Source organism: Tetrao urogallus (assembly GCF_951394365.1).
Source record: "Tetrao urogallus genome assembly, chromosome: 1".
In the NCBI taxonomy this organism is placed as follows: Eukaryota; Metazoa; Chordata; class Aves; order Galliformes; family Phasianidae; genus Tetrao; species Tetrao urogallus.
This window is the reverse complement of record NC_136813.1, coordinates 16316036-16336940: the sequence shown is the minus strand read 5'-3', so window position 1 is coordinate 16336940 and position 20905 is coordinate 16316036.

Sequence of the window (20905 nt, the reverse complement as noted above, 5' to 3'; positions counted from 1 at the left end):
AGCACTCACAAGTTCCCTATTTAACAAACAACATTTCCCCCTTTTGCTTTTTTTTATGGAGGGTTTGTTTTTTTCTCATTCTTCTGTTTTCAGTGTCATTCTCTTGCTTGCTTTAACACTGATTCTTACATAATGTGCACCAATGACTGTCCTTTGCAATCAGATGTTTGGGCCCCTTTGTGCAAAACACGTGGGTATAAAGCATCTTCCACTCAAAAGCTTACATCTGGGCTTTACCACTGCTGTGGCACATTAGTTGGAGGCCCAGGAACTGCTGGCGGTCTCAGGCTGAGAAAAGGCAGCCCACTAGCAGAACTCTTGGAAATAGTCTCCACATCTCCTAGGAAATTACTCAGTTATCCACAAATTGACAGCTTGAAATTACTCTACAGATGATCAGTAGGGAATGTTAATAGGGGAGAAAAATGGCATAAGGTCCTCCTCTACTCCCAGATGATGGGGAAGCTGTCATGCGCTGGAGCAAAGAGGAATCACCACTGCCATACAGGTAAGGTCAGTGTGCCCCTTCCAAGCTCACAGAGAGGAGCTTCCTCCCATTCACCAGCCAGCATGACTCCAAAGAAGCAAGGCCTTCTCCCCTGGGAGAGGACAACTGCTCTGTGAGGTCCTCCCACCAGCCATATCACTGAGCTCTGCCATGCCAGAGAACAGAGATTTGCCCTAAGATTAGATTACCAGAACAGTAAGTTTTTCTTTTTGTTTTCTCCCAGTTCTCCCTCCTGTGGTTCTTTTATTTCTTTTATCCTGCTGTTTTATCCATCACATTCCCCCTTACTCTTACTGACAGACAGTATATTTCTTTCACTTTCATAGTGGGTTCGTATATGTCTGAATATTAATGCCTGTGATTTATAAGAGCAAGCATTCAGCTCTTTATCAAAAATGCAAATTTCCTAAGACTTTAAAGTGGCTCAATAGGTTTAATGATTCGACATGCTTTTCAGAGAATACTTGAAATTTCTGATTTGAATTACTGCATTCACATACAGTGAGTGAATAATTTCTGTAAGGTACCAAGTGTCTACACCTTCAGAGAGGAATGGGAAGAAGGGAAAGAGTTTAACAATATTCTATAACCTAGAGATTTATATTTCACATTTATTATGGAAAAATAACATCTCTTTATTTAAGCTTGCTGCTGCAGTACCCATAGTAACTCTGGTTTTGCTTTGTTTCTCAACATAAAGGGAATGAAAGGGATTTTCTTATGACTTGATGTTTGTAGAATCCCAAACTCACTGTCTGCACAAGTGTTATGCACCTTCACCAAGAAACCATTTCTCCCTTGATGGGGGAACACTCTTCTTGGAGATGGAAAATAGTGAAAGATGATATCAAAAGCACAAAGGGCAACCTCTAAATCCTTTTCTGTTGTACTCAGAAGACTTACTTTTACACATAATGAGATTTCCATAATGCTTTTATGTGGTCATGTTTCCTTGTAACCGTATTTCCTTTTGCTGGCTTTCTGCAGGTGGATGAACACCTGAGCTTCTCTATGCTGGCTTCAGAGATCATCCTGAGCCATACAAGGAAATGAAGCCATTTCCCCTCCCAGCCGTACACACTTGACAGCCACATGTTACAAATTCTAACATCAAAATAAACCATGAATCTCCATAGGTTAAAAAACATTAACCTTTTGCCATAGAGTTAGCCCACTCATTACTCTGGGTTTGCTGAATCTTTTGTAGATAAGGATTGAATAAAAATGACTTTAGAGTATGTAGAAATCTCTGTTTTGTTATTAAAAGGGGCAAGAGGAAAGAAGGCCCCATGCTGCAGGAAAGCCCAGCTATGTGGTAGTCACTGATAGAAATGTGCTGGGAGAGGAGGATCTTTAAAACGGCATCTCTAATTCTGGCCTGAAATGTTTCATTTTTGGCTGAATTCAGCCACCAGGAAACTTATCCTAAAGCTGTGCTTTCCCCTTCTAGCTCATTTGAAAAAATACTTCTTGGTTCACAAGGAAGCAATCTGAGTAGTTTTCCCAGCACAGAGGTTTTTAAAGAATCTTCATACTGTGTGAGAGCTTCTTTGGGTGCTTACTTTGAAACAAAAGGTGTGTGAATAAAAATGTAACAATTGGAGTCACATCTGGAAGACTCTGAATGCCCTTTTACATAGGTGGTCATATCTGAATTATACATGAATTGTCATATAACATCAATGAAAATATGTGGGAGTAACTGGCTAGATCAGATTTTATGTTATGTTCCTTTCCGTATTCCCATGTATATTTTTAACAGGCAAGGAAGATCTTCATGCCTTCTGTATTTTTCCATAGAGACAGCAAACTCCATTTCACGTGTTTTCAGGCTCAATTGCTTGAGGTGATATGAATGGTCAGCCATGGGATGTAATTGAATTTATTCTGTGCTTTTGATATTTTCCTCAGAAGCAGCTGTTGCCGTCGAAAGCAATTCAGTGTCATTGGTTTGTACAGATTACTTTGGAGGTAGGCAAAACAGCACAGTGAAGATGAGTTCAGAGGTCTGTAGAAGTTCTATTTTGAAAGCAATTAATCTTCTATATTAAATCCTTCTGAAGAAATTACCCAGGGAAAAACTTCCAAGGTGTTTGACACCTAAAAATCACAGAGCACTTCTTAGTATAATTCCTTTGATTCCAATATACTAATTTAATGTCCTACAGACTTACAGTGATTCTTAAAAAGGTCTACGTTCTCTTGAAAGTGCAATAAGTGCCTGTTAGCAGATCTGAATGCCTTCACATTAGAGAATTTGTCCCTTACACACCATTGTTCTGTACCTATGGAAAGAGTTCATAGCTTCCATCAAACTCTCCTGAGCAGACCTTAACATGAAAAATCCTTCTATCAAAAATGCCACTAACTGGCAAGCCAATGGGCAGTCCAAGCAACAGAACCAGATGTTTGATGGGATCAAACATTAGCAGATTAGGGATGAATTTTTCCTCTGGCTTTGCTGTACTGAGATTCACAGAACACAGCATTTTGGCAGTGGGAATTACTGACCAGGAAAAAAAGCACTCAAAAACAATTTGTCTGATTTCACATTTTTTCTTGAGAAAAAAAAAAAAAAAAAAAAAAAAAGATTTTTTTTTCTGATTTCTTGAAGTACTTCAGATGAAAGAAGTATTTTAGAGAAAGAAAAAAGTAGTCAAAGCCAGACTTCAGCTTTACCCATCACAGGAAGAATGCAAGGTTTAATAATTGCAGATTTCTTTTAGTCTCATTTATGCTGCTGCATGTTGGTGTGATGCTAACACTTGATAAATAATGAATTATGCTACCTCTGCTTGTGAGTGACCTGGCTTCTCTGTCCTGAAGCAAGTTCTTTACTATGCTCCTGGGAAAAGCATATAGAGAATGAAGAGCTCTTCAAGCTTGCCTGGAGTGCTGACTTATCAGCAGTGTGGCTCTGGATTCTGATGGGCAACTCTGTGCTACTCTTCTGCCATTGCCAGTAGGTGTCTCTTGGTTGTAGTAGGATGCACTGAACAGCATCTCTCCTGGCTGATCTCATCTGCCTGTTCTTGGCATCAGGAAGATGCTTGCTCCCAAGGCATGTGAATGCCAAGGGCAATTGGAGAGGAGCAGGCAAGGAGGAGGAGGTCCTGCATCATGCTGTTCTCTGCATGGCTCTCTGACATTCCAAATTATGAATTCTGAAGGGCAGTAAGCAGAAGAGATGGTACAGAACACATGTATGGTTTCCTTCAGGAGGAGCGAGCAGGTGAACTGGGAAATAGCCGTACAGAAAAAGGAGGTTCCCAAGCAAAAGAGTGGAGAGGCGTTTGCACAGGCTGCCCAGGGAGGTGGTGGTGTCACCATCTCTGGACACGCGTAAGGAAAGGGTAGATGTAGTACCTAGGGAAATGGTTTGGTGGGCAATATTGATGATGGGTGGATGGTTGGATTGGATGATCATAGAGGTCATTTCTAAGCTTAATGATTCTGTGATTCTATGATTTAACCAAGAAGGAAAGTAACAGTTTGATAAGAGACTTGTGCCAGTCTAGGTGATCAAAGGTTAATTAATATTCAGCAGCTTTGTCTTAGTTCCAGTAAATTTGAAACACATCTTTTATATTCCAAAAGCAAACCAAGAAAGCAGGAGAGATTCCTGCCTCTGCTGCTAGTGTTGGTACCATGGACACTACAAGAAAATCTGCTTTTGCACAATAAATTATGCAGTGCTGTCAGCTGATTGTGCATCGTTACAGCCATCATTGCTGAGATTTGAGAGAAACACAAATAGTGTTGTTTGTTTTGTGTGTGGTTTTTTTTTTCCGAAGATCTAATTCAAAGAACATCTAATTACAAGATAAAGAAACCTGGAGAGATGAAGGGAAGAATGCGAAATGGAGAAGGGAAAAGATCTCTATGTATTTGATTCTGAAGAATTTGTATTAGATCCGTGGTCTTAACTGAATCAGCTGTTCAAATCTACTTGGCCCAGTGTCAATCCTTGCTACCTCAGAGGTGTTACTCCAGAGGTATTACTGCCTGTCACTTCATTCTCTCTCGGGTTAGCCTATCCTACTTCTTGATTCACCGACATGCAATCTGTTTGAATCATCCCTGCAGGTGAATTCATAAGCAAGCAAGATTAATTAAAAAAATAGACATCTCCCTTTTTCTCCATGCCTCTCAGCACTTTGCTTTCACCAGAGGAGCAGTACGGTTAGGCTGTGTTTTAATAGACTTTCCCCCTGAGTTTGCTCAGTCCCTTTTGGAACTTGTTGCAGCCGTGAGTTCCGTAGCTCAATTAGATGCCATGTTAAAAACGCTCCTCCTTTGGCTGGTTAGTCTCTCCTTTGCTTGTGTGTTGCCTGAGCAGTATCACTGTCTGCTTGCTGGAAGTGGTAAGATTTCTAGGGGAGTCCACTGACACAAAAGTTGCACAAAGAGAAGGACAGAACCCTCTTTCTGTTGCTTTCTTCCTATCTGATTAATGTCCTTTTCACATAAGTTGGGTAACTGAGAGATTATAGAAAATTGCAGTGATGAAAAGTAAGTTTCCATGTATGTATTAAAGTTAGGAATAAGACAAAACATCATCAGAAGTGCAAATGCTGATTTACAAACCTAGTCCTTATAATGTTACTTTTTTATTATTTTTTATTTTTTTGCTCTTTTTACAATCTCCGCATTAAGCGTTATTTCTGCAGCTCCAATTCCTGTAATTGTTTTCACTTAGTCCAGGAAAAGTAGACGGGTGAGAGCTGAATCTATGAGAAAAGAGTAACCTTTATACACCTATTCTTGGCAGCAGGAATATGCTGACTCATAAAATTATGAAAAGATATAGATGATGTGGTTCTGAAAATAGCACTGTATTTATGAACAGGTCTGAGGGTTTATGGCATGATTAAGTCTAATGATTAAAGCTTCTTATGCAAAACCTGCTGTTATGAACAGCTGAGCAATCCATGTAGCCCAAAGCACAGCTACTGGTTTCTCCTGTGGCATTTGACACAAGAGATTTCCATTTTAAATATGCAAGTTGTTATTTATAGGCAAAGGAAGGAGGTTGCTTTTTACTACCAAAATTTCACCACAGATTCAAGATAAATGAGAAAAAGGAAACAGAATTAAATGTAAATGAGACAGCTGAGCTGTGCTTTAGGGCTTTGAGTTGTCAAATGTGCCCCCACTATTATCAGTGTTCACAAGTATCTGAAGGATCTGAATCAAGAATGCATGAGAAATTGATTAGAGAAGGTGCTTGAAAGAACAGGGGGATACAAAGTGCAAACAGCACTTTAGAAAGAAAATTGAGAAAAGATTCCTAATGATGAAAATTTCCTCACTGAAGAATAATTTCCCAATAGAACTTCTGTAATCTCTATTTGCAAGTGAGCTTGAATGAATTACAGGAATGAATTATATAAGGACAGCATCAATCTTTTCACTGTATTTCTGTTACTCCGTGTTAGTTTCCATTATTCCATTCTCCCCTGTCACTGCCCATAGCCAGACAGCAATAGGTCTAACAGGAGACAAAGAATCTAGATCTAAGGATAAGCAATTAGATCTTTTCTTAATGTTTTATCTCTTCTTCAGTATATTTATTTTTAATAGCTTAGTGACAGAAGCCCAACGGCTAGAGTCCTCCATCTTGCACAAGTTAGGAATTGTGCATCCGGTTAGAAACTGAGCAACTCCCAGGACAATGAGAGGAGCATGTTTCGCTGCGGTTTGAGCAGGCTGTTCCCAGCCAGTGTGGTGTTCTGTTTGTGGTGGGATGCAGCAGACTGCAGCTCCAGTTCCTGCTCTCTTAATCCCTCACAGAAGCAGAGAGGGTCTGAGACATCTTTTTACTCAGAGAAATCTTTAGCTTCTGTAGCCCAGCAGATCAGCAACCCCAATAGCAGAGCAGAAGTACACGTCTGACATTACTTTTTGTCCAGCACCTCATGGCAATACCTGAAGGTATCACTCCACTCCCCCCTCAGAAAGGCAAGCTGCATGTGGGGAAGCATCATTTACAGGATTTCTCCTAAGTAGCAAACAAATAAAGAAAAGATCCTTGCCTCCTTCCTCCTCTTATCTACATTCAGTATCTCTTTACCCACCCCTTCTGCATTAAAAGCTGCTGGCACCTGAAAGAGCACACTGGTCACCAGTGCCAACACCAGGGCTTGATATCTCTTTTAGACGTCTATTGCTCTTTGGTCTTAAATGTCACCCAGAGCTGCTGTTTCCTGAAGGTGTAACTTGAGAAGGCAAGAGTAGTTGTACTGAATGAGACCAACGCATTTAGCCTCGTAGCCTGTCTCAAAAACAGATATTTTTCCCTGGATAATTTCCAGTGGATCCAATGGTCTATCCAAAGAGTTGCATCCTCAGGCAGAGATAACTGTCTACATATAACCTTCAATAGACTTTTCTACCTCAAGTTTGCCTGAGATCTTTCAGATTGAGTGTAAACCATATCCATATTTTCATCTCATACCCAACCCAAGGGTTTCATCTTATTTTAAGAACATCTCTACATCCGTTTATCTTCTTTTCTATCTAGTCAGTTTGAACTGCCTATGACAGAAATCTCAAATGTGTCATTTCTAGGTATTATCTCTGACTGTATGCTTAAGTTTTGGGGATAGTGATTTATGCACCTTTTATGAAACAGAGACTGAACTCATCCCACCAAATCACAATGTCATTTATGTATGTCAGTCATTTGCAATTTCTGTAATCTCTGTTTACCTGGGTGCTGAGGGTCATAGCCCTGTGGTTTAGGTGTAGAAGACCCTACATCCTATCATTCATCATGGAAGCTACCCATTCCCTCATGATGCTTTGTACAGTAAGTAGAAGAGACACTAGAAGGAAGTAAAAGTAACACACTGAACTTCCTTACGTGTTCAAAAACCTCTGAGTCACTTATTTTTACATCCCACTTTTCTGTTTATATGCTTATTGTGAAGTAGCAGACAAAACCGTTCAGATATATGAACTTACCTTCAGTGACATATTTGTGATTTAGTGGGAATAAAAAGAAGTTTATCACTCTTTGCTGGAGATGAGTCCATTAAGTAGAGCTAAAAGCAATTAAGTGCTCAAGAAAGAATTGTCAATTCTCTCTGACTGTTATCCAGACTTTCAAGTGTGTGAACCTGCTCAGCTTCACATCAGTGAGGCTTGGGGTTCCTCTTTAGATCAAAAGCACAGTGGGGATGTGGAAACAATCCCCATATCCTTGCATTTAGCCAATACAAGCCTGTCTAGTAAACACCACCTATTATCAGTTCTCTGGTTCATGCATGACTACCACAGCCTATGTACCATAAAGATGGCCACAGATAAGAGCTAACCCCTCTTTTATTCCCTTGGACTCTTCTGCATCATGCTGCCTTGTACGTTAAAACAAAGCCATCCTCATCAAATGACAAAAGGTAATATCTTTAAGTTGTACCAGGGAAGGTTTAGGTTGGATATTAGGAAAAAAATTCTTCTCAGAAAGAGTGGTGAAGCACTGACACAGGCTGCTCAGAGGGGTGGGGTGCAGTCACTGAACCTGGACGTTGGCGAGAAATGTGGAGACGTGGCACTGAAGAACGTGGTTAGGGGGAGTGGTGGAGTGGGTTGATGGTTGGACTGGACGATCTTAGTGGGCTTTTCCAACCTTGCTGGTTCTATGATTCTATTCTCCAAAAGTAAGCTAAGCAAATCAGCCTTGGGAAGAGAAGACTGAGAGGGGACCTGATCCAGGTCTATAAATATCTAAGGTGTGGGGGGCAGAATGGCGAGGCCAGACTGTTTTCAGTGGTGAGTGGAGACAGGACAAGGGGAAACGGCTGGAAACTGCAGCATAGGAAGTTCCACACAAACATGCGCAAGAACTTCTTTACAGTGAGGTGACGGAGCACTGGAACAGGCTGCCCAGGGAGGTGGTGGAGTCTCCTTCTCTGGAGATGTTCAAGACCTGCCTGGATGCCTACCTGTGTGACCTGCTGTAGGGAACCTGCTTTGGCAGGGGGGTTGGACTCGATGATCTCTGGAGGTCCCTTCCAACCCCTACAATTCTGTGATTCTGTGATTCTGTGATTCAGAGGTGGGAAATGGGGAGCAGACATGCTTTCTTCTATCTCACTCCATATTCTTTTCTAAAGGAAATGAGATTTTCTTCCCTACTAGACTGCTTCATCCAGCCTGCTCTGAGAGTAGACCCAGCCTTGGCTTTGCTGTGTTTAATTTCCCTCCTGCTTATGACAAGATTTCAGTGAGGGACACCAATAGTTAGTACCAAAACCTCGAATATGCCCCTTCACATCTGGCCCCTATGAATTTTGCAGGTAGCAACATGTACCTCATGACAGTCTGCATTACCTGCTCATGAGTAGGAGGTTAGCACTTTCCCCTCTACATATAATGAGGGCAGTTTGCCTTTCCGTGCTGTGGTTATGTATTTACCCAACACTTTACATAGGCAAACAGTCAACCCACAAGAACAGATGGTGCATGATTCACTCTGGGGCTCTGATCACTGACTGCCACTAGCTTTGGATTGGGCCCACAGCACTGGGAAATTACTGCAAGCGTTTGTACAATTCAGTAATGATTTTGCAGCCAAAGGCTCCAGTTGCCCTTTCTTGAGTGGCAGTTTGTAGTGAGGACCTGGCTCAGCCTGGAAGGATGACACACATCTCCTCACATCTGGCAATACCAGGACTGGAGGCAGTCCTGCAGACCTCTTGGTGTCTGGGGTCCTGCTGGCACCAGGCATATCCTGCTGGGTCCAGGGTCAGCCTGGTAGGTGCAGCCAGGCCAGCAGTGACCCTTCAACATCTGGAAATGCTGAACACAATGAATTTTTTGACAGGTGCATCTTCATGATTTACCTGTACCATTAGCTGTGATTTGTGCCTTGGCATGTGGATGCTCTTTGCTGTTATTATTAACAACTCTAGAAGTTCTCTTGCCTTAAGCAACTATGAAGTATGGCACATGACATTGCACATGCCATTCAGATGGGATGTCTGGACTATCACAGATAAGATTTTATGAGTATGATCTCATGGCTTTACTTGGACATAATTTTTGATGATGTTTCTGTGGGAATGTGGTCCTGTTGCCAAACTTTAAGAACAAATTACGGGCATGCTGCATATAAATTCTGATTTTGAGGTAATACTCAACCCTACGGCCTTTAGAAACTTTGCAAGCATAGTCTCTATGGCTTGGTTCTGCTCCCCATCACCTAAATGCAATAAGACAGCACTTCAGATGGTGGGAGGCCTTTGCCACTCCATTGACAAGCATATCATTCAGCTGTGTGCTGCTTTGGTGGACAAATGAAAAGCATTGATGTAAGAATGACCAGACATTTCCCTTCATACATGTTGGCACAGTCCTTCAGCCTTCTTTATTTGCTCATGAAGCCAAAATAATTACATATGCCAAGAAAATGGCCAGGAGTTGCAGCGGATGTCAGTGTCTTGAAGAGCAACCAGCATATGGACCGGACTGGGGGACACATTCTGCTTGATCAGCATGCCAGCAAAGTGCCAGGCACGAGCTTCTCTGATATTTTATTTGTTTGTAAATAATTATAAATATTTTGCACAGATGGTGTTTACATGTCTGCTTACAGCACAGAGTATTACCATAGTTTCAAATCTAAAGACAATTGTGACAAATATGAACAATTTCAAGATTGCTATTTCTATGTACTACTCAGAGCCAAGCTCCATAAAGTATTAATTCAAATGAATTTGCTTGGAACACTTTTCAGAAGGATATTGAGATAGTCAGCGCTTTACAAGATCACCCCTTTTTTATTGCACTGGCATAAGATTAAAATCACTCGCTACCAAAGTCAGTGGCTCTTTTTCCATGGGGATCAGTGGCATAAGAGCTGTGCCTGCAGTGTTACCTATACAGCAAAACTGCAAAATCCACAGAATTATTTACTCTTCAGTTGAGATTTCTACAAAAACCTTGAAAGCAAAAATACTTGTTATTTCCAAGCTGCAAGCAGAAGTTGGAATGGTTACTGAACAGATTTCCTTAAATGTTGATTTATAGGGCGTTTATAGAAATAAAGACTGGATTTCAACGTAAGTTCTTCATATGTTTATTGCCATTAAGAAAGCCGAAACTTTTTTTCATCTCATTTGACTGATTTTACACGTTCCAAAAATAATGAATATGCTATTATGTCTACACACACAAATAAACAGTGCATGCAGAACAGCTATGTAAGGTGAACCTCTCTGCTTATGAAAGGAAACATTTGCTTATCCTTGTAAAAAAAAAAATAATAATAAAAAGAGAAAACAAGAAAATTATTTCATCCTATAAAATGTAATAAAAACCATTGAAATGCAAGACAGTAGATTTATTCCAATGCAGATGGAAGTTTTGAAGAGGCCAACAGAATGATCTCAGCTGTTGATTGATGAAGTTTAGAAAACATGTTTACCGTGCTCATTGAACAGCCAGATCACAGACTCACTGTAGCAAAGCGACTGCTTATTTTCAGCTGGCTATGGGATGGAAGCAGTACAGGGATTTGGATTTGCTGCAGGCAGAAATCTGGAAGTTTAAGCAGGAATTCTCTTCAGCCTTATGGCATGGGTCACAATGGTTGGGGTGGAAGGGACGGCAGGATTTAATACGGGCACTGTACTCTGGTCCCACGGTTACCCCCCTGACTCGGTGTGTCCAGCCACAAGCAGTTCCACTACACACCACGTGAGCAGCCCTTCTCCAGACATGTGTTGATGGATGTCCTTTCCCAAACAGCTGCTGCTGAAGCCGTATTGACTGCAGCCAGACCATCAACCATTTTGTCTCCAGCAACCTGTGAGGCCACAGAAAGACACGTCCACTAGGGGAAATAGTGGAATTATGTTGTAGTCAATTGCATAAAAATACAAGCAGCCACCAGCATTTAGATTTCCATTGCAGGTTGTTTGATTGCTTTAAGCACTGGAGTCCTCTGGAAATCAGAAAAAACTCATAGCTAATAGCTAATAACACCTTTTATGAAAGTACTGGATATAATGTGAGCATTTTGTTTCCACAAAATGACTCAACATTGTTCCTCTGACAGAGGCTGAAATAAGCTGTTTTCCTTCTGGACCACGCACTACTCCCCTGCATCCCAGCAGCTTTGCCTACTGAAATGAAAAGGCAATGAACAGCAATGCCCAGAAAGTAGAAAAGATTCACTCTTCTTCACCCTTTTCTTGATAACATACCTGGGCCTATTGCAGGCTAAGAATAATGCTCCAAAATTGACCTCCATTTGCACTCAGCTGTTCTGGAGAATGACTTGGGCTATCTAAATGCATCCAACTATGGTTATCCAGAGCTCCATAAAATGTAAGAAACTGATAAAACTTGAGAAAAAAAAATATGCAGTTATATTCTAGAACTAAATAGCGAACCCTATACATATAGCCAAGGAAGTAGCAAATATAACAAATGTATTCATTTTAGGGACATATTCTGGAGACAGTAGCCATTCATCTAAAGACATTAAGGCCAGAGTCTCATTTTCCTTCTGAAGAGATTGACTAAGGAACATGAATGCCTAAATACCAATTGAGTAATTTGTGTTTAGTCACCCCTGATGTCAACCTTGGTGGGGAGCCCAGTGTTTGGAAAGGTCATTCAATGCTCTATGGGGAAGAACAAGGCTTTCTGACCCAATGGGTTTCACACATCTCTCTATGGTGAGGCTTGTTTCTGTTTTCTATCACACTTATTCTCCTCATGCTCAGTATCTTTTCTTTAAGACACAGAAGGCACTTCAAGATGGGGACACTGGGTGCCAGAAAGCTTATTTAGGAAGACGCAGTCCCCATTTCATGCTTATTATTTGATACTTCCAGTCACCCTTTTCAGATCTGTAAAAGAAACAAATCAGTCTTAACACAATGCTGAGCATTCCAGCCCCATATGGTAATGAAGTTGCTGGAGGAATAACAGAGAACAGTTGCTGCTTTAATAGAAATTCATAGCTTTGTAGGGCCGGTGGTATTTCATGGGACTTTTCATGTCCTGGAAAAAATTAATGACAGCTAGACTGTCACCATATTTATTCCCCACCATTTCCAAGTTTATTACCAATTACTTATTCTTTGTATGTAAGCAGTTTGCCATATACATGAAAAAAAGAGTGCAGGGGCAGTCAGGATTTTTGATACATGTTTAGGGCTGAGGGTTGTTCTGTTGTAGCTGTGTGATTGGAGTTATCCAGTGTAACAGATTAAAGGTCTCTCTGATACGCATGTTTGATCTACAACCACACTTCTGGATGGCAGTGCAAACATACTGTAGCCATTGTCCTGAGCATTTATATTAATAAGAGAAGAAAAATAGACTTTGAGTGCAAAGGGAGAACGAATACACAGAGCAATTATTTTTGTGATACATGGGCCTGATTCTCACTGAATTAGTTTTACCAGTCTACAAGCTTTGCTATATTGCCAGCTGTGAAAAATAACCTTACTGATAGCAATGTGATTTTAATTTCTGTTGAATTACTGTAATTTCCTTGGGTCCTCTAGCAGTGTTTTGAGGTAGACAATGTGCACCTTTGAAAAAACATGTCTAGTCAAGATGGGGGTTGGAGTGAAAAGTCTGAGAGGTATCTTCCCTGCCTCCTTCCTACTCAGGGAATTCTCTGTAACATCCACAGCATCACAGCATCTCTGCCTGAGAACTCTGGGTCCCTCTGCCCAAATCCTGCTGCAGCAGAGCTGGGTGCCCAGAGCCACATCCAGGAGGCTTCCAAAGATCCTCAGCCTCTGGGAAGCCTGTGTCAGTGCTCTGTCACCTGCACAGCACAGAAATGCTGCTGGTGTTCAGAGGAAACCTCCTGATCTCCAGTTTGTGCCCACAGCACCCTGCCCTGGCACTGGGCACCACTGAAAAGAGCCTGGCTCCATCCTCATTGCCTTCAGGCATTTATGGGCATTATTGGGATCTTTCTGAGACTCCTCTTCTCCAGGCTGAGCAGTCCCAGCTCTCAGCCTCACAGGAGAGATGCTCCAGTCCCTGACCCATCTTGGTGGCCCTTTGTTGGACTCTCTCCAGAATGTCTATGTCTCCCTGGTACTGGGAGGCTCAGAACTGTGGAGGACCCACAACTCACACGTGGCCTCATCAATGCTGAGAAGAGAGGCAGGATTACCCCCCATGACCTCCTGGCAATACTTTGCCTAATGCAAACCAGAATAGCGCTAGCTTCCCTTGCAGCATATTGTTACCTCACGTTCAGCTTGGTGTCTACCAGGACCCCCAGGCCCTTTTCTGCAAAGCTGCTTTCTAGCAGGATTCCTCCCAGCATGTGCTGGTGCCTGGGTTTATTCCTCACCAGCTGCAGGACTGTACATGTCTTGTGGAACTTCATGAGGTCTCTGTCTCCACCTCCATCCTGCTGAGGCTCCTCTGGATGGCAACATGACCCATTTGTCTATCGGACATTGTTCCCAATTTTGTCTTGTCTCCCAGCTTGCTGAGGGCGTGCACTGTCCCATCATCCAAATAATTAATGAAGATGCTATAACAGGACTGAACCCAGCATTGGTCCCTGCTGTGTCTCGACTCAGATACCTGATGTAATACCTTTGAGATATAAGGATATCTGTGACATGTAAGTGGGTTTGGGGGGGAGAGAGGAAAGATTCACAGCATTTTGAATCCAGCAATATATTTCTGTTCTGATTCAAGTATGTGAATATTCCCAGTGAGGTATCTGGGAGTCACAATATACTGGTATCTGTGATACAGTAACCGCAGTGAGCAACGGTTTGCTAATAGTGATGCACAGACTTGTGGTCAGTCCATAATATTTCCATAATATTTCTGAGGCCACAGCTTTTCAGGAGTCTTTTTCATTTTCTCCACATTTCTCTCAAAATAGAGAGCCCCAGACTAAACACTACATCCATTCAGAATGGAAGGATTACTTCCACACATCCCTTCTTATGTCCCAGTTTGATACTTGTTCGGGGTTGTTTTGGATTTTTGTTGTTTTTGTGCTGGTTTTTTTTACTTGTTTGTTTTTGTCATTGACTTGTGTAGCTTGTAAATCATAGCAAATCCCATCTCTCTCCCTGTGCTATTTAGCCCATGCTATTTAGCCCATGCTTCCCCCATGCAGTTTTTATACAGCTCATTCCTTTCTGAATATAGAACCTCCATCTATTTTAAGAATTTTTCTCTAATTTATCAATATATTTCCAAACACACATTCTGACCTTCGGTGTACTTTCATATTCTCACATCTCTTTGAGAATTTAAAAAGAACATTGTCTGCTTCATATTCTTATCACTGATTTAAATAGATCTGGAACCCAGGAGCAGCACTGTCAGAGTCTCAAAAAATGCCACTTCCAGCTTGACAATAAACCATTGGCAACTTGAGCATCATTTGCTCTAGCTCAGCCCTAACTGTATCTGTTCCAACTGATACAACATTAGGACAAAGCCTCTGGAGAAAGATTCACAAAAAAGAAGCTTCTAATTTTTGTGAGTCGCCATGGCCTGTTCTATTTTCTTATGAGAGTATAACATTATACACAATCTAAAACACTAGAGCCTACTGAAGAGTTGTATTTTTACACTTAAACCACTTAAACCAACTTACCACTTGTTTATGGTATTACTCTGACCATTTCCTTGTTGGTCTTGGTCATACTGACCTCAAAGTTATGGCCAAAAAAATGGATCGTTGCTGGCATGCTCATTTTATCAAACAGATAGCAGATGTGCAGATACCAAATGAACAACGAGCCTTGACTCCCTCATTTGTGAGTGGCACTCAGCAAACCTTTAAATATACATGGTTGCAGTTGTGTTTGTCTCTGTTTTATACACAGAATAAAGACAATAGCTGAGACAGAAGGCGTATAACTTGAATGACAGAGAGTAGACAGGATGCACTCAGAAACGTCAAATGAGAATGAAGTGTTTTTTCTCCTCATACTGTTATCCAATTCACCTCACACTCCCATTCAGCCTCTTGCCCTCCTCTTTATCTAGTGAGGATGTATCAGGCTGTAGCCCAATATGTAGTATGAATTTGGGATGCTGCTGTAAATACAGGTGCCACCTAGGTGTGCAGGCATCTACTGCCCATAGCATTAGCTGTGTAAGTCTGGATTTTGGGAAGCAGCGCTATGTCGATAATGGTAATTCACTGACAGGGGAACTTGAAGGACAAATTCAAGGAAGCTGAAATAATCTTCAGGCTGAAGGTATGCCTTCAGCTTATATTGAGCAGAAATGTCCCCGACTATTTCCCAGGTTGGGATTATCAACAAACAACGTGATCATTTTTATTGCCAGCATTTAATATGTTTAATACAAATCATTAACTTATTTTTAGCCAAGATCTGATAAATTTCCCCCGGTCTATTGGGGTCATTTTCCATCCAGTGCTTCTGTAAGAAATTAAAGACTTGACTTCTATGCCACCCTGAGTGTGGCACTCCAGCAGGACAGTGAGTTTATTTATGCTATGTGCAATTAAAATAAACTTGGTGGGTGGAACAGTGGGTGCCTCCAACACATACATGCCTCATATCTCCCAGGCTGTGAAATATGCTTGTAGGTAAATGATGGTCTGAGAAAAGGATCCCATCTAAAGTTGTTATTGCAACAGCTTTGCCTTTAGAAGACTCAGTTTTTAAACTGTCTTTCAAAAAGCCTATGTGAGAGAACAGCTTATTATCTTGTCCATTTCAAAAACCAAACATACAAAAAGGGCTTTTATCAGATGTTTTTAAACTTGTCATTCGCACAGTTATGAACAACTTTCCATCTGAGTGGAGGCTGCTTTTCTGTGCCAGGTGGCTGGGAAGGCAGTGCAGTGACTTTGTTAGGCCTTAATTCATTATTTTAACACTCATTTAATACCAGGTGAATTTTTTTACAGACTTCTATAAGATCTGTGATGAGTATGTGATGGATAATGTTAATATTACAAAGTGAAAACTGGCACTTGCAATATTAATCAGTAATTCATTCAAGTGTTGATGAAGCAGGGAGGAAACATTACAATTTTAATAATAAGCCTAAAGTTTAAAGACATCCCATTATCATCATGCTGATAAAAGCACCAGCATTCCAGATCCCCCTGGCTCGTTACCGTTCCACCAGCTTATGACAAGGAGTAATTTGGTATGGCTGGTTGCAGCTACACCGTATTATATATATATATATATATATATACCATTCCTACTGATGCCTGGGCTGTGCCTTGGGGGACCTGAACCAGCACAAAGAGCAATTCAGACTCTAGCTCACAGCCTGAGGCAGTATCCCAGTACAGCGCTGCTGAGCAGCTGCCGTGCAGCCTTTGCAGCATGGGGAGTACCAGTACAAGGTGCTCCAGACCAGTGGTGTGTGGCCTCACAGACCTGTGTTGTCTGCCTGCCCTCCTCAGTTTATTGCCAATGAGTTATTTCCTAACAGCTCAGTCCTAAGATTGAGTGTGTGACCTCAAGACACCTTACTCCAGGGGGATTTCTTTTTTCTAATAGAAAAGCGTTTCTCTGAATCAGTTTCATAACAAGTCATCCTCATTTTCAAAATGTCTTGTGTTGTAAAGGCCATACCGCCTTTACTAAATAGACTGTGGCAACACAGAGAAGACTTGAGGGTCTGTACATCTGGGGCCTTATATAGTAAACTAGAACTTGGCATACAACACATGTGGTATTAAACAACCTGCTCCTTTTCTTCCAGAACTGCTTCAAATTGGTCTCCACAGCAACAGAGTGATTGGGAACAACCCTTCTTCACTCACTGCTTCATTTTACACTCACCATTTCTGTTGCCTTGTTATTTTTCTCTTAACTTTCCAGCCCTTTAGTTCATTCATGTGAAAGTACTGGGGCAGCCGTTCCAAAATAGAAATGGAAATATTGTAATCAAAATGAGTGGGATCCAAATTGTCTGTCATAGAGATTGTCATCAGTGTTTTTGTGCAAAGAATACATAAGGTTGTGAAATATGCTGATGTGCATGGCTTCCCAACTTAAGAAAGTAGCCATTCTTGGGTTTCAAGCTATCAATTTGAAAGATGCAAATTTGGATTTCTATTTTCCTTAGGAGAAAAATAAAAATATCCTTCTTTTGTTTCCAAAATGCTCCTTTCTCTGCACATAAAGAGCAACTCCAATCATATAAAAATATAAAAACTCAGTTTGATTGCTTCTTAAAGGATTGATCTTAGAGAAAACTTGCTGATAGAAGTTTCTCCTTTCCGAGCTTTTTAGATGATTGTGTCACCTGTGATACTAGAAAACAGTGCTAGGAAAGCTTTATAAGCCATGTAAGAGATTGGCTTTTTTTGCTACAAAATGAGACTTCTTTAGCTTTTTGAAGAACCACACATGCCTGTGTTTGACCTTCCCAAAACAAATTACTATTTTTGTCCTTTGATGACACCTTTTTGGATGAAAAATAGCTCAGCTGTGTACAGAGGTCTTCGGGTGCCAGAAGAAATGGCTGATTAGCTTTTCCATATACCAACAGCCTGCACTTTTTTCCCTTTATAGGTTATGGAATGCCCCTCTGGTCACTTTAGGTCAGCTGTGCTGGTCCTGCTCCCTTGCAGCTCCTTGTGCCCTCTCTGCCCCACTTGCTGGCAGGACAGTATGAGAAGTTGAAACGTCCTTGGCTCTGTGCAGCCACTGCTCAGCAACAACTACTGGTGTGTGATCAGCGTTGTCTTTCTCCCAAAGTCAGCACATAGCATCATACCAGACACTACCAAGGAGATAAAAACCTCTGCCTCAGCTGAAATCAGGGTAGACCCCCAGCTGCCCCCAGACACTCACTCTCCTTACTTGCCTCCTGCGAACAGACACACATGTGCCGATGTGTATCTCAGTTTACCCCTGTGTTCCACTGTTTCCTGGCAATTTGGCCAGACCCTCTGCGTTCTTCAGTGGCCAGCTCCTTGCCTCCCTCACATACATGCATCCCTAAGACCTAGTCCACACCACCTCCTCACCAATTGGTCATTCATTTGCAACCTTACCCTTACATACCTACCCTCACTCGCTCCTTTTACTGGCACCATCAACATATGAACACACTGATCCATGATGGCAAGCACTGAGACTCCCATACACATGCATATATACAGAATAGGCAATACTTCAGTCAAGAAAATAGCAAAAAATGCAATTTAATGAGGTGTTAGGTAAGATTAAACTGATCATGTGCATGGAATGGCCAAATAAGCATGGTGACCAGCTCCTCTTGCTTGTGCTTTCTCTTTTTTAAGTCATATCCTGGTGTGTATATTTATACAGTTCTTTTATACAGTTCTTTTTGAATACCCTTCATATTCTTTTTGAATATGAAGACATGAATATATCTGTGCAGACAAACACCCTGCATCCCTCTGTTATTGACAACGAAGGGCAGGCATCATCTATGCAAAGACTTGATACAATAGCTCATTCAGTCACCACTCCTACTGAGTTGTAAATTTGCTAAAATTCAAGTCTTTTCACAATCAGAGAGGGAATGAAGTGGGACTACTTCCGAGCTTACAGTTAAACAGATAATGACGTACCTTCCTGTGTCCAGAACTAAGCTCACGTGTCAGCTTCAAGAGAGTTTAACTAACAAAGAGTGTGTATCTGGTCTTCATTTTGGATGTGACCTTCAGCAGACCTCACACAGTATGGGAAGGGGAGTTAAGATCTCTAAAGTACCGTGAGAGCTGAGTAAAATTTCCAGTGATAGAAGTAAATACTCTCTAATTCTGCTCCCAGTTCAGGAGCCTACGTAAACCAAATCCTTGATTTTCAAACTGTTCCAGTAGCTCTCTGATATCTAGTACAGCTAAGATATGCTTACCTTCTTTTTTAAAAACAAACTTCTAATGTTAATTAATGAAGCGACCTTGGGTAGGTGTTGCTTAATCGCTCTGTGGTTCTCTTCTCTATTTTGTAGAATTAAGACAATAAAACAATGCACCCACACGGGTATTGTGAAGCTTAATTAACTGAAATCTCTGTGGTTCTCCAAACGAAAGCACTTTAAGCACAGAAAATTAGTGTTAGGATGAGTATTGAATGATAACCTGACAGAGAAGCTGTAAGTGAACAATTTGGGGGAAAAAAAATGCTTCAGACCAGGTCTTCTGATACACTGGAATGTGTTTCACTACAGAGCCTTCAGATTCAGCATTCAGCAACAAGAATTATTAAAAATAAAAAAAGAAGAAAGGAAGAGGAGCTTGAAATCCCAGGTTATTTGCTCTCTTTGTAGAGCGCAGGTTTCACACAGTTAAATGCAATGCATTCTTACTCATACCAAACTTCACAGTCATCTCACCACTTCCACTGGAACAACTGGTACAAAATGTGCCTAACAGCTGATCAAAATGGAACATCAAGCAGTCTGGGAAGGCTTTTGAACCTTGTTTTTTTTTATGATTCTGGTCAGGGTTCATCTGGTGTTTGCTGTGCTTTTCATTAGAGGAATATTAGCACCACTGCTTCTTTTTTGTGTTCAGGTTCTGGTCTAACTCCATGTTTGAGTGACTCTCAGAAGGTGCAGGTATTAGAAAAGAAAGACAAAATTTACACTATCTAAGGGGAAAAAAAAAAAGAGTAGCATGTCACGTAGTTCCAACAGAAATTGATTGTATGAAACTTCCTTAAATTAAAACAAGTTTGTTTTGTAGTTTGTGCAATAATTTAAGCAACTTTACTTAAGCATCCTTTTGTGCATGAGCTGTATAGCTGAATTTCTTCCCTGATTTCAAAAAACGCAAACAACTAAGTCATGAAATTCTGCTTTTTGATGTAAAACACAGCAGATGCCAGGTTTCCTAGTGATGCCATGGTCCTTAGAAGCCAGGTGATGCACAGTTAATTTTTAGACAGTTACCAGGCAACAGTTGGGACTGAGAGAAGGCCACAAACAACTCCTTATTTTTCCTTCCTGAATCTGAGCTGCTGGGTCTATATTTCAGCTGCTTTTCCCCTAAAGGTCTTAGCCATGGAAAAAAGGATCATATAGTACATTAGTTAAATTAGATAAATGATTTCCTTTGGCAGCTCTAAGTATGCAATAAATCTAGTCCTTTGCAAATATAATATAAAATTGTTCTGTCAATTTTTCATCTGCTTAGATCTAGGAAATTCTAGCTTCTTTCTTGAAGTTGAACAGAAATCTCACGGCCTCTCCAAGGTGTTCCAAAGTATAAGTCTATTACTTTGCTTTTTGTTTAGATTTCCTTTATTTGTCATTTCTGTTTTGACATGTTTCCCATTCTTCTCATTACTATTAAATTTTGAACTACGGTTTAATGAACAATGGAACATTTCAGGCTTTGTATTTCTTACCTTTGCATTCACCAGAAAACTGATTGATATGTTTACAAGACGAAATGGCATATTTGCCTGT